The following is a 12,701-nucleotide window of genomic DNA, read 5'->3' on the forward strand; positions in this document are numbered from 1 at the left end:
TGTGTTTGCTCTGGTGGTTCTGGTTAGTCTGAGAACCACGAGGTGTGTTTGCTCTGGTGGTTCTGGTTAGTCTGAGAACCACGAGGTGTGTTTGCTCTGGTGGTTCTGGTTAGTCTGAGAACCACGAGGTGTGTTTGCTCTGGTGGTTCTGGTTAGTCTGAGAACCACGAGGTGTGTTTGCTCTGGTGGTTCTGGTTAGTCTGAGAACCACGAGGTGTGTTTGCTCTGGTGGTTCTGCGGTTGGAAGGTCCACAGAAAGATGTGTCATGTATTGTATAAGTAAGTAGGGAAGATGTGACTGGTACTCATCACCAGTACGACGCCTCTTACGGTGACATCAGCAACATGGCCACGGACACCACAGTTGTAACAAGTCCGCTGACTATACTTACTGAATGTACTGTGAACACTACGAGGTTTATAATAACTCTGTACACTGGTGACCGCTGCCATGGTTGACCACCACGATGTGTCGCTGTGGCACAAACAAGAGGCGGTGCTCACTGAGGCATAGATGTGAAGTTACTTTTGGTACGTGGTAAAGTACCCTGGGGGCACTAGGAACGTACATGATTTAGGGCTGTAAGTGGTTCCATCGTCACAGTTGGAGGATTAACTTCATAAGTACACACGGCAGCAGGCTCCATTACTTCTTTGATTGCTCCATAAGCTGCTATTTTAGCAAACTATGCTGTGGATGATTTATCCTCGTCAGGGACAGAAGCTGAGGACTGGACACCTTTGATAAATGATGATAAAAGTTTATCTAATCTAACAGCAAATACACTCAATGATTCATTAGTGATGAGTGTAGCAGTCACGAGTTGACTGACTCACGAAATCGTAATGACACGATTGCAAACAAACCATACCACGGGTGGGATTTGAACCCGCGGTCAGAGAGTCTCAAAACTCCAGACCGTCGCGTTAGCTACTGGACCAGTTAGCCATTCCAGACCGTGGTATGATTCACGAGTTCCCGAAGAACGACATATGGATCAGCTGTTTTTACTGGTACAAGGAAAGAACGAATCAGTTGGTCATATTGTGACCAGTTAGTAAGACTCCGGAAGTCTCGCATATCAAGGAGATCAACAACGTGAACAGCAGCAGCCGGGGACCCATGAAGAATTCTCCGCAAGTCTGATAAGACTTTCCTCTGAAGGAGGACCGTCAACTAGAGCATTAACACGATAATGAATGGCAGTAAACCTTGCTTCAACACTACGTACATGACCATTGAATAAAGGTAGAGCATCAAGGGAATAACGAGTAAAACTGTAGTGTCTCAGTGTCTGGGTCGGTCTGTCAGTCAGTAAGCAACTATGAGGACTGATGACAGAAGCAGCAACAGCCTGAGAGGTCTGAGTGTAGCCATTCACTAAAGTATCACTTGAAGGTATGTGAGACATAATGGTAAAGTTATGTGAGACATAATGGTAAAGTTATGTGAGACATAATGGTAAAGGTATGTGAGGCATAATGGCAAAGGTATGTGAGACATAATTATAAAGGTATGTGAGACATAATGGTAAAGGTATGTGAGACATAATGGTAAAGGTATGTGAGACATAATGGCAAAGGTATGTGAGACATAATGGTAAAGGTATGTGAGACATAATGGTAAAGGTATGTGAGACATAATGGCAAAGGTATGTGAGACATAATGGTAAAGGTATGTGAGACATAATGGCAAAGGTATGTGAGACATAATGGCAAAGGTATGTGAGACATAATGGTAAAGGTATGTGAGACATAATGGTAAAGGTATGTGAGACATAATGGTAAAGGTATGTGAGACATAATGGTAAAGGTATGTGAGACATAATGGTAAAGGTATGTGAGACATAATGGTAAAGGTATGTGAGACATAATGGCAAAGGTATGTGAGACATAATGGTAAAGGTATGTGAGACATAATGGCAAAGGTATGTGAGACATAATGGTAAAGGTATGTGAGACATAATGGTAAAGGTATGTGAGACATAATGGTAAAGTTATGTGAGACATAAAGAAGAACATCTTAATATAAGGGACTGATGGACGACATAAAGAAGAACAACTTAATATAAGGGACTGATGGACGACATAAAGAAGAACAACTTAATATAAGGGACTGATGGACGACATAAAGAAGAACATCTTAATATAAGGGACTGATGGACGACATAAAGAAGAACATCTTAATATAAGGGACTGATGGACGACATAAAGAAGAACAACTCACAAAGATACTCTTAAACACTATTCATCAGTTCTCACCAAAGTAATAAAGAAAGCCAAACAACTATACTACTCCAGTAGATTCACAGACACTAGAGGAGATATAAAAAAGACCTGGAAAACTCTCTCTCAGATTCTAGGGACCCACAAACTGAGAAAAACCAAGAATATTGTCCTAACTAAACCTAATGAAACACCACTACATCCCACTGACACAGCTAACAAGATAAACGACTTCTTCTCAAACATAGGATCTAATCTCGCCAGTAAAATCCCACATACCAATGCCCATGCCGGGGACTACCTAGATGGAAATTTCCCAAATTCCTTCTATCTTGCTCCAACTGAGCCCTCGGAAGTCACCGATATTATAAAGTCACTTAAAAATAACTCAGGGAATCTGTCTCATGTCCCACCATTACTGTACAAGCGAGCGGCCCATGTCCTCTCGCATGCTATCTCATTACTTTTTAACAAGTCACTAGAAACTAGCACCTTCCCGAAACTACTCAAGATGGCAAGGGTTACACCAATACATAAAGGTGGTGACCCTACAGACTTAAACAACTATAGGCCAATATCAAACTTACCATTGCTATCCAAAATCTTCGAGAAACTCGTGCACAAGAGACTGTATTCATTTATAACGGCACAAAACATACTCAACCCCTGCCAGTTTGGATTCAGGAAAAATAAAAGCACTAATGATGCAATCATAAAAATGCTAGATCTGCTGTACACAGCATTGAAAAATAAGGAATATCCACTAGGAATTTTTATTGACCTAAGAAAAGCTTTTGACACAGTAGACCACGACATCCTACTCCACAAACTTGACCATTACGGTATAAGAGGCCATGCGCTTGCTTATTTTCAAATCTTACCTTACTAATAGGTATCAGTACGTCACCATTAAAGACACAGCATCAGCAACACGGCCACTTGATACTGGAGTTCCGCAGGGAAGTGTCCTTGGTCCCCTGCTCTTCCTCCAAGATACGATACTACGTGCCGCAAAATGCCCTTCTCACGCTATACCATTCACTTATATATCCATACCTCACCTATGCTATCTGTGCTTGGGGATCAACTGCAGCAACACACCTAAAGCCAATAATAACCCAACAAAAAGCTGCAGTAAGAATAATCACTAAATCCCATCCCTGGCAACACCCCCCCCCCACTCTTCATAGATCTAAACTTACTCCTTGTTCAGAACATCCACACTTACTTCTTTGCAATCTACATCTACAGGACCTTAAATTCCAATATTAACCTTGACCTAAAACGCTTTCTTGATAGTTGTGACAGGATCCACAGGCATAACACCAGACACAAACATCTCTACGACATTCCCCGTGTCCGACTAAACCTTTACAAAAATTCAATGTATGTCAAAGGCCCTAAAATCTGGAACACCCTACCTGAAAATTCTAAAACTGCAGACACATTCATCACCTTCAAAACTACCATCAGAAAACATCTTATCTCCCTGATACACCCCGTCAACTAACTACACGAATACCACCTGGTGGTTCACACTTACACTCACTCACCCATTTGACCATAAACAAAAATATCAATCTCAATCTCAAAATAATGAATCTTAACTAGTCATAAGTTGGCCTGTGATACTCCAATACTGAAACTATGTATAGTGCCAAAACAAAAGCATTCACATTGCTAAACTCACAACTAGTATTTAGTCACTTAGCGATAATACCAACTACCTCATAATTTTGTAATATTTTAAACTTAAGATTTAATTTAAGTCTGCCTGAAATGCCTAGCCATGCTAGGTGTTCTAGTGGTACACTCTGTAATGCCTAGCCATGCTAGGTGTTCTAGTGGTACACTCTGTAATGCCTAGCCATGCTAGGTGTTCTAGTGGTACACTCTGTAATACCTAGCCATGCTAGGTGTTCTAGTGGTACACTCTGTAATCATTATTTTACATGTAAACCAAACAATAACCAATTTCTGTAAACTCAGCATTGTAATCCTTATAGAGAATAAACTTTGAATTTGAATTTGAATAAGGGACTGATGGCCCAGATAAACAATATAAGGGACTGATGGCCCAGATAAACAATATAAGGGACTGATGGCCAAGATAAACAATATAAGGGACTGATGGCCCAGATAAACAATATAAGGGACTGATGGCGAAGATAAACAATATAAGGGACTGATGGCCCAGATAAACAATATAAGGGACTGATGGCCCAGATAAACAATATAAGGGACTGATGGCCCAGATAAACAATATAAGGGACTGATGGCCCAGATAAACAATATAAGGGACTGATGGCCCAGATAAACAATATAAGGGACTGATGGCCCAGATAAACAATATAAGGGACTGATGGCCCAGATAAACAATATAAGGGACTGATGGCCCAGATAAACAATATAAGGGACTGATGGCCCAGATAAACAATATAAGGGACTGATGTCCCAGATAAACAATATAAGGGACTGATGGCCCAGATAAACAATATAAGGGACTGATGGCCCAGATAAACAATATAAGGGACTGATGGCCAAGATAAACAATATAAGGGACTGATGGCCCAGATAAACAATATAAGGGACTGATGGCGAAGATAAACAATATAAGGGACTGATGGCCCAGATAAACAATATAAGGGACTGATGGCCAAGATAAACAATATAAGGGACTGATGGCCCAGATAAACAATATAAGGGACTGATGGCCCAGATAAACAATATAAGGGACTGATGGCCAAGATAAACAATATAAGGGACTGATGGCCCAGATAAACAATATAAGGGACTGATGGCCAAGATAAACAATATAAGGGACTGATGGCCCAGATAAACAATATAAGGGACTGATGGCCCAGATAAACAATATAAGGGACTGATGGCCAAGATAAACAATATAAGGGACTGATGGCCCAGATAAACAATATAAGGGACTGATGGCCAAGATAAACAATATAAGGGACTGATGGCCCAGATAAACAATATAAGGGACTGATGGCCCAGATAAACAATATAAGGGACTGATGGCCAAGATAAACAATATAAGGGACTGATGGCCCAGATAAACAATATAAGGGACTTATGGCCCAGATAAACAATATAAGGGACTGATGGCCCAGATAAACAATATAGGGGACTGATGGCCCAGATAAACAATATAAGGGACTGATGGCCCAGATAAACAATATAAGGGACTGATGGCCAAGATAAACAATATAAGGGACTGATGGCCAAGATAAACAATATAAGGGACTGATGGCCAAGATAAACAATATAAGGGACTAATGGCCAAGATAAACAATATAAGGGACTGATGGCCAAGATAAACAATATAAGGGACTGATGGCCCAGATAAACAATATAAGGAACTGATGGCCAAGATAAACAATATAAGGGACTGATGGCCCAGATAAACAATATAAGGGACTGATGGCCAAGATAAACAATATAAGGGACTGATGGCCCAGATAAACAATATAAGGGACTGATGGCCCAGATAAACAATATAAGGGACTGATGGCCAAGATAAACAATATAAGGGACTGATGGCCCAGATAAACAATATAAGGGACTGATAGCCCAGATAAACAATATAAGGGACTGATGGCCAAGATAAACAATATAAGGGACTGATGGCCCAGATAAACAATATAAGGTACTGATGGCCAAGATAAACAATATAAGGGACTGATGGCCCAGATAAACAATATAAGGGACTGATGGCCAAGATAAACAATATAAGGGACTGATGGCCCAGATAAACAATATAAGGGACTGATGGCCAAGATAAACAATATAAGGGACTGATGGCCCAGATAAACAATATAAGGGACTGATGGCCCAGATAAACAATATAAGGGACTGATGGCCCAGATAAACAATATAAGGGACTGATGGCCCAGATAAACAATATAAGGGACTGATGGCCAAGATAAACAATATAAGGGACTGATGGCCCAGATAAACAATATAAGGGACTGATGGCCCAGATAAACAATATAAGGGACTGATGGCCAAGATAAACAATATAAGGGACTGATGGCCCAGATAAACAATATAAGGGACTGATGGCCCAGATAAACAATATAAGGGACTGATGGCCCAGATAAACAATATAAGGGATTGATGGCCCAGATAAACAATATAAGGGACTGATGGCCCAGATAAACAATATAAGGGACTGATGGCCCAGATAAACAATATAAGGGACTGATGGCCCAGATAAACAATATAAGGGACTGATGGCCAAGATAAACAATATAAGGGACTGATGGCCAAGATAAACAATATAAGGGACTGATGGCCCAGATAAACAATATAAGGGACTGATGGCCAAGATAAACAATATAAGGGACTGATGGCCCAGATAAACAATATAAGGGACTGATGGTCGAGATAAACAATATAAGGGACTGATGGCCAAGATAAACAATATAAGGGACTGATGGCCAAGATAAACAATATAAGGGACTGATGGCCAAGATAAACAATATAAGGGACTGATGGCCCAGATAAACAATATAAGGGACTGATGGTCGAGATAAACAATATAAGGGACTGATGGTCGAGATAAACAATATAAGGGACTGATGGTCGAGATAAACAATATAAGGGACTGATGGCCAAGATAAACAATATAAGGGACTGATGGCCAAGATAAACAATATAAGGGACTGATGGCCAAGATAAACAATATAAGGGACTGATGGTCGAGATAAACAATATAAGGGACTGATGGCCAAGATAAACAATATAAGGGACTGATGGCCCAGATAAACAATATAAGGGACTGATGGCCCAGATAAACAATATAAGGGACTGATGGCCAAGATAAACAATATAAGGGACTGATGGTCGAGATAAACAATATAAGGGACTGATGGCCAAGATAAACAATATAAGGGACTGATGGCCAAGATAAACAATATAAGGGACTGATGGTCGAGATAAACAATATAAGGGACTGATGGCCAAGATAAACAATATAAGGGACTGATGGCCCAGATAAACAATATAAGGGACTGATGGCCAAGATAAACAATATAAGGGACTGATGGCCCAGATAAACAATATAAGGGACTGATGGTCGAGATAAACAATATAAGGGACTGATGGTCGAGATAAACAATATAAGGGACTGATGGTCGAGATAAACAATATAAGGGACTGATGGCCAAGATAAACAATATAAGGGACTGATGGCCAAGATAAACAATATAAGGGACTGATGGCCAAGATAAACAATATAAGGGACTGATGGTCGAGATAAACAATATAAGGGACTGATGGCCAAGATAAACAATATAAGGGACTGATGGCCCAGATAAACAATATAAGGGACTGATGGCCCAGATAAACAATATAAGGGACTGATGGCGAAGATAAACAATATAAGGGACTGATGGTCGAGATAAACAATATAAGGGACTGATGGCCAAGATAAACAATATAAGGGACTGATGGTCGAGATAAACAATATAAGGGACTGATGGCCAAGATAAACAATATAAGGGACTGATGGCCAAGATAAACAATATAAGGGACTGATGGTCGAGATAAACAATATAAGGGACTGATGGCCAAGATAAACAATATAAGGGACTGATGGCCCAGATAAACAATATAAGGGACTGATGGCCAAGATAAACAATATAAGGGACTGATGGCCAAGATAAACAATATAAGGGACTGATGGACGCTGAATTAAATGCACAATAAACTGTATTATTCTTGCTAATAAAGAAATTATTTAATAAAACTGTAAATCAACGTATAAAATATAATATAAAATCTCTCTTTGTATATAAGAGAATTATATGTAAAGATGAGAGGTAGTGAAGTTATCTCTCTTTGTATATAAGAGAATTATATGTAAAGATGAGAGGTAGGAAGTTATCTCTCTTTGTATATAAGAGAATTATATGTAAAGATGAGAGGTAGTGAAGTTATCTCTCTTTGTATATAAGAGAATTATATGTAAAGATGGGAGGTAGTGAAGTTATCTCTCTTTGTATATAAGAGAATTATATGTAAAGATGAGAGGTAGTGAAGTTATCTCTCTTTGTATATAAGAGAATTATATGTAAAGATGAGAGGTAGGAAGTTATCTCTCTTTGTATATAAGAGAATTATATGTAAAGATGGGAGGTAGGAAGTTATCTCTCTTTGCATATAAGAGAATTATATGTAAAGATGAGAGGTAGGAAGTTATCTCTCTTTGTATATAAGAGAATTATATGTAAAGATGAGAGGTAGGAAGTTATCTCTCTTTGTATATAAGAGAATTATATGTAAAGATGAGAGGTAGGAAGTTATCTCTCTTTGTATATAAGAGAATTATATGTAAAGATGAGAGGTAGGAAGTTATCTCTCTTTGTATATAAGAGAATTATATGTAAAGATGAGAGGTAGGAAGTTATCTCTCTTTGTATATAAGAGAATTATATGTAAAGATGAGAGGTAGGAAGTTATCTCTCTTTGTATATAAGAGAATTATATGTAAAGATGAGAGGTAGGAAGTTATCTCTCTTTGTATATAAGAGAATTATATGTAAAGATGAGAGGTAGGAAGTTATCTCTCTTTGTATATAAGAGAATTATATGTAAAGATGAGAGGTAGGAAGTTATCTCTCTTTGTATATAAGAGAATTATATGTAAAGATGAGAGGTAGTGAAGTTATCTCTCTTTGTATATAAGAGAATTATATGTAAAGATGTGAGGTAGGAAGTTATCTCTCTTTGTATATAAGAGAATTATATGTAAAGATGAGAGGTAGGAAGTTATCTCTCTTTGTATATAAGAGAATTATATGTAAAGATGGGAGGTAGGAAGTTATCTCTCTTTGTATATAAGAGAATTATATGTAAAGATGGGAGGTAGTGAAGTTATCTCTCTTTGTATATAAGAGAATTATATGTAAAGATGAGAGGTAGGAAGTTATCTCTCTTTGTATATAAGAGAATTATATGTAAAGATGGGAGGTAGGAAGTTATCTCTCTTTGTATATAAGAGAATTATATGTAAAGATGAGAGGTAGGAAGTTATCTCTCTTTGTATATAAGAGAATTATATGTAAAGATGGGAGGTAGGAAGTTATCTCTCTTTGTATATAAGAGAATTATATGTAAAGATGGGAGGTAGTGAAGTTATCTCTCTTTGTATATAAGAGAATTATATGTAAAGATGAGAGGTAGTGAAGTTATCTCTCTTTGTATATAAGAGAATTATATGTAAAGATGGGAGGTAGGAAGTTATCTCTCTTTGTATATAAGAGAATTATATGTAAAGATGGGAGGTAGTGAAGTTATCTCTCTTTGTATATAAGAGAATTATATGTAAAGATGAGAGGTAGGAAGTTATCTCTCTTTGTATATAAGAGAATTATATGTAAAGATGAGAGGTAGGAAGTTATCTCTCTTTGTATATAAGAGAATTATATGTAAAGATGGGAGGTAGTGAAGTTATCTCTCTTTGTATATAAGAGAATTATATGTAAAGATGAGAGGTAGTGAAGTTATCTCTCTTTGTATATAAGAGAATTATATGTAAAGATGGGAGGTAGTGAAGTTATCTCTCTTTGTATATAAGAGAATTATATGTAAAGATGGGAGGTAGTGAAGTTATCTCTCTTTGTATATAAGAGAATTATATGTAAAGATGAGAGGTAGGAAGTTATCTCTCTTTGTATATAAGAGAATTATATGTAAAGATGAGAGGTAGGAAGTTATCTCTCTTTGTATATAAGAGAATTATATGTAAAGATGAGAGGTAGGAAGTTATCTCTCTTTGTATATAAGAGAATTATATGTAAAGATGAGAGGTAGGAAGTTATCTCTCTTTGTATATAAGAGAATTATATGTAAAGATGAGAGGTAGTGAAGTTATCTCTCTTTGTATATAAGAGAATTATATGTAAAGATGAGAGGTAGTGAAGTTATCTCTCTTTGTATATAAGAGAATTATATGTAAAGATGAGAGGTAGGAAGTTATCTCTCTTTGTATATAAGAGAATTATATGTAAAGATGAGAGGTAGTGAAGTTATCTCTCTTTGTATATAAGAGAATTATATGTAAAGATGTGAGGTAGGAAGTTATCTCTCTTTGTATATAAGAGAATTATATGTAAAGATGGGAGGTAGTGAAGTTATCTCTCTTTGTATATAAGAGAATTATATGTAAAGATGGGAGGTAGTGAAGTTATCTCTCTTTGTATATAAGAGAATTATATGTAAAGATGTGAGGTAGGAAGTTATCTCTCTTTGTATATAAGAGAATTATATGTAAAGATGAGAGGTAGTGAAGTTATCTCTCTTTGTATATAAGAGAATTATATGTAAAGATGTGAGGTAGGAAGTTATCTCTCTTTGTATATAAGAGAATTATATGTAAAGATGGGAGGTAGTGAAGTTATCTCTCTTTGTATATAAGAGAATTATATGTAAAGATGGGAGGTAGTGAAGTTATCTCTCTTTGTATATAAGAGAATTATATGTAAAGATGTGAGGTAGGAAGTTATCTCTCTTTGTATATAAGAGAATTATATGTAAAGATGAGAGGTAGGAAGTTATCTCTCTTTGTATATAAGAGAATTATATGTAAAGAGAGATAACTTCCCTCCCTCCCACCTTCCCTCCCTCCGACCTTCCCTCCCTCCCACCTTCCCTCCCTCCGACCTTCCCTCCCTCCCACCTTCCCTCTCTCCCACCTTCATTCCCTCCCACCTTCCCTCCCTCCCACCTTCCCTCCCTCCCACCTTCCCTCCCTCCGACCTTCCCTCCCTCCCACCTTCCCTCTCTCCCACCTTCATTCCCTCCCACCTTCCCTCCCTCCCACCTTCCCTCTCTCCCACCTTCATTCCCTCCCGCCTTCCCTCTCTCCCACCCTCCCTCCCTCCCACCTTCCCTCTCCCACTTTCATTCCCTCCCATCTTCCCTCCCACCCACATTTCCCTCTCTCCCACCTTGCGTCCCTCCCTCCTTCCCTCCCTCACATCTTTCCTCCCTCCCACCTTCCCTCCCTCCCACTTTCCCTTCCTCCCATCCTCCCTCCCTCCCTCCTTCCTTCCCTCCCACCTTCCCTCCCTCCTTCCCTCCCTTCCATCTTCCCTCCCTCCCACCTTCCCTCCCTCCCACCTTCCCTCCCTCCCACCTTCCTTCCCTCCGACCTTCCTTCCCTTCCACCTTCCCTCCATCCCACCTTCCCTCCCTCAAATCCTCCCTCCCTTCCATCTTCCCTCCCTTCCTCCTTCCCTCATTCCAACCTTCCCTCCCTCCTACCTTCCCTCCCTCCGTCCTTCCCTCCCTCCCACCTTCTCTCCCTCCCACCTTTTTTCCCTCCCACCTTCCCTCCCTTCCACCATCCCTCCCTTCCACCTTCCCTTCCTCCCACCGTCCCTCCCTCCCACCTTCCCTTCCTCCCACCTCCCTCCCTCCCACCTTCATTCCCTCCCTCCTTCCCTTCCGCCCACCTTCCCTTCCTCCCACCTTCTCTCCTCCCACCTTCCCTCCCTCCCACCTTCCCTCCCTCCCACCTTCTCTCCCTCCCACCTTCCCTCCCTCACACCTTCATTCCCTCCCACCTTCCCTTCCACCCACCTTCCCTCCCTCCCACCTTCAATCCCTCCCACCTTCCCTACCTCCCACCTTCTCTCCCTCCCACTTTCCTTCCCACCCACCTTCATTCCCTCCCTCTTTCCCTCCCTCCCACCTTCCCTCCCTCCCACCTTCACTCCCTCCCACTTTCCTTCCCTCCCACCATCATTCCCTCCCTCTTTCCCTCCCTCCCACCTTCCCTCCCTCCCACCTTCCCTCCCTCCCACTTTCCTTCCCTCCCACCTTCATTCCCTCCCTCTTTCCCTCCCTCCCACCTTCCCTCCCTCCCACCTTCCCTCCCTCCCACCTTCCCTCCCTCCCACTTTCCTTCCCTCCCACCTTCATTCCCTCCCTCTTTCCCTCCCTCCCACCTTCTCTCCCTCCCACCTTCTCTCCCTCCCACCTTCCCTTCCTCCCACCTTCCCTCCCTCCCATCTTCCCTCCCTCCCACCTTCCCTCCCTCCCACCTTCCCTCCCTCCCACATTCCATCCCTCCCACCTTCAATCCCTCCCTCTTTCCCTCCCTCCCACCTTCTCTCCCTCCCACCTTCTCTGCCTCCCACCTTCTCTCCCTCCCACATTCCCTTCCTCCCACCTTCTCTCCCACCCACCTTGCCTCCCTCCCACCTTCTCTCCCTCCCACCTTCCCTCCCTCCCACCTTCCCTCCCTCCCACCTTCCCTCCCTCCCACTCTCTCTCCCTCTCACCTTCCCTCCCACTCTCCCTCCCTCTCACCTTCCCTCCCACTCTCTCTCCCTCTCACCTTCCCTCCCACTCTCCCTCCCTCTCACCTTCCCTCCCACTCTCCCTTCCTCCCACCTTCCCTCCCTCTCACCTTCCCTCCCTCCCATCTTCCCTCCCACCTTCTCTCCCTCCCA

The sequence above is a fragment of the Cherax quadricarinatus genome, chromosome 43 (genome assembly GCF_038502225.1).
Source record: "Cherax quadricarinatus isolate ZL_2023a chromosome 43, ASM3850222v1, whole genome shotgun sequence".
Lineage (NCBI taxonomy): Eukaryota > Metazoa > Arthropoda > Malacostraca > Decapoda > Parastacidae > Cherax > Cherax quadricarinatus.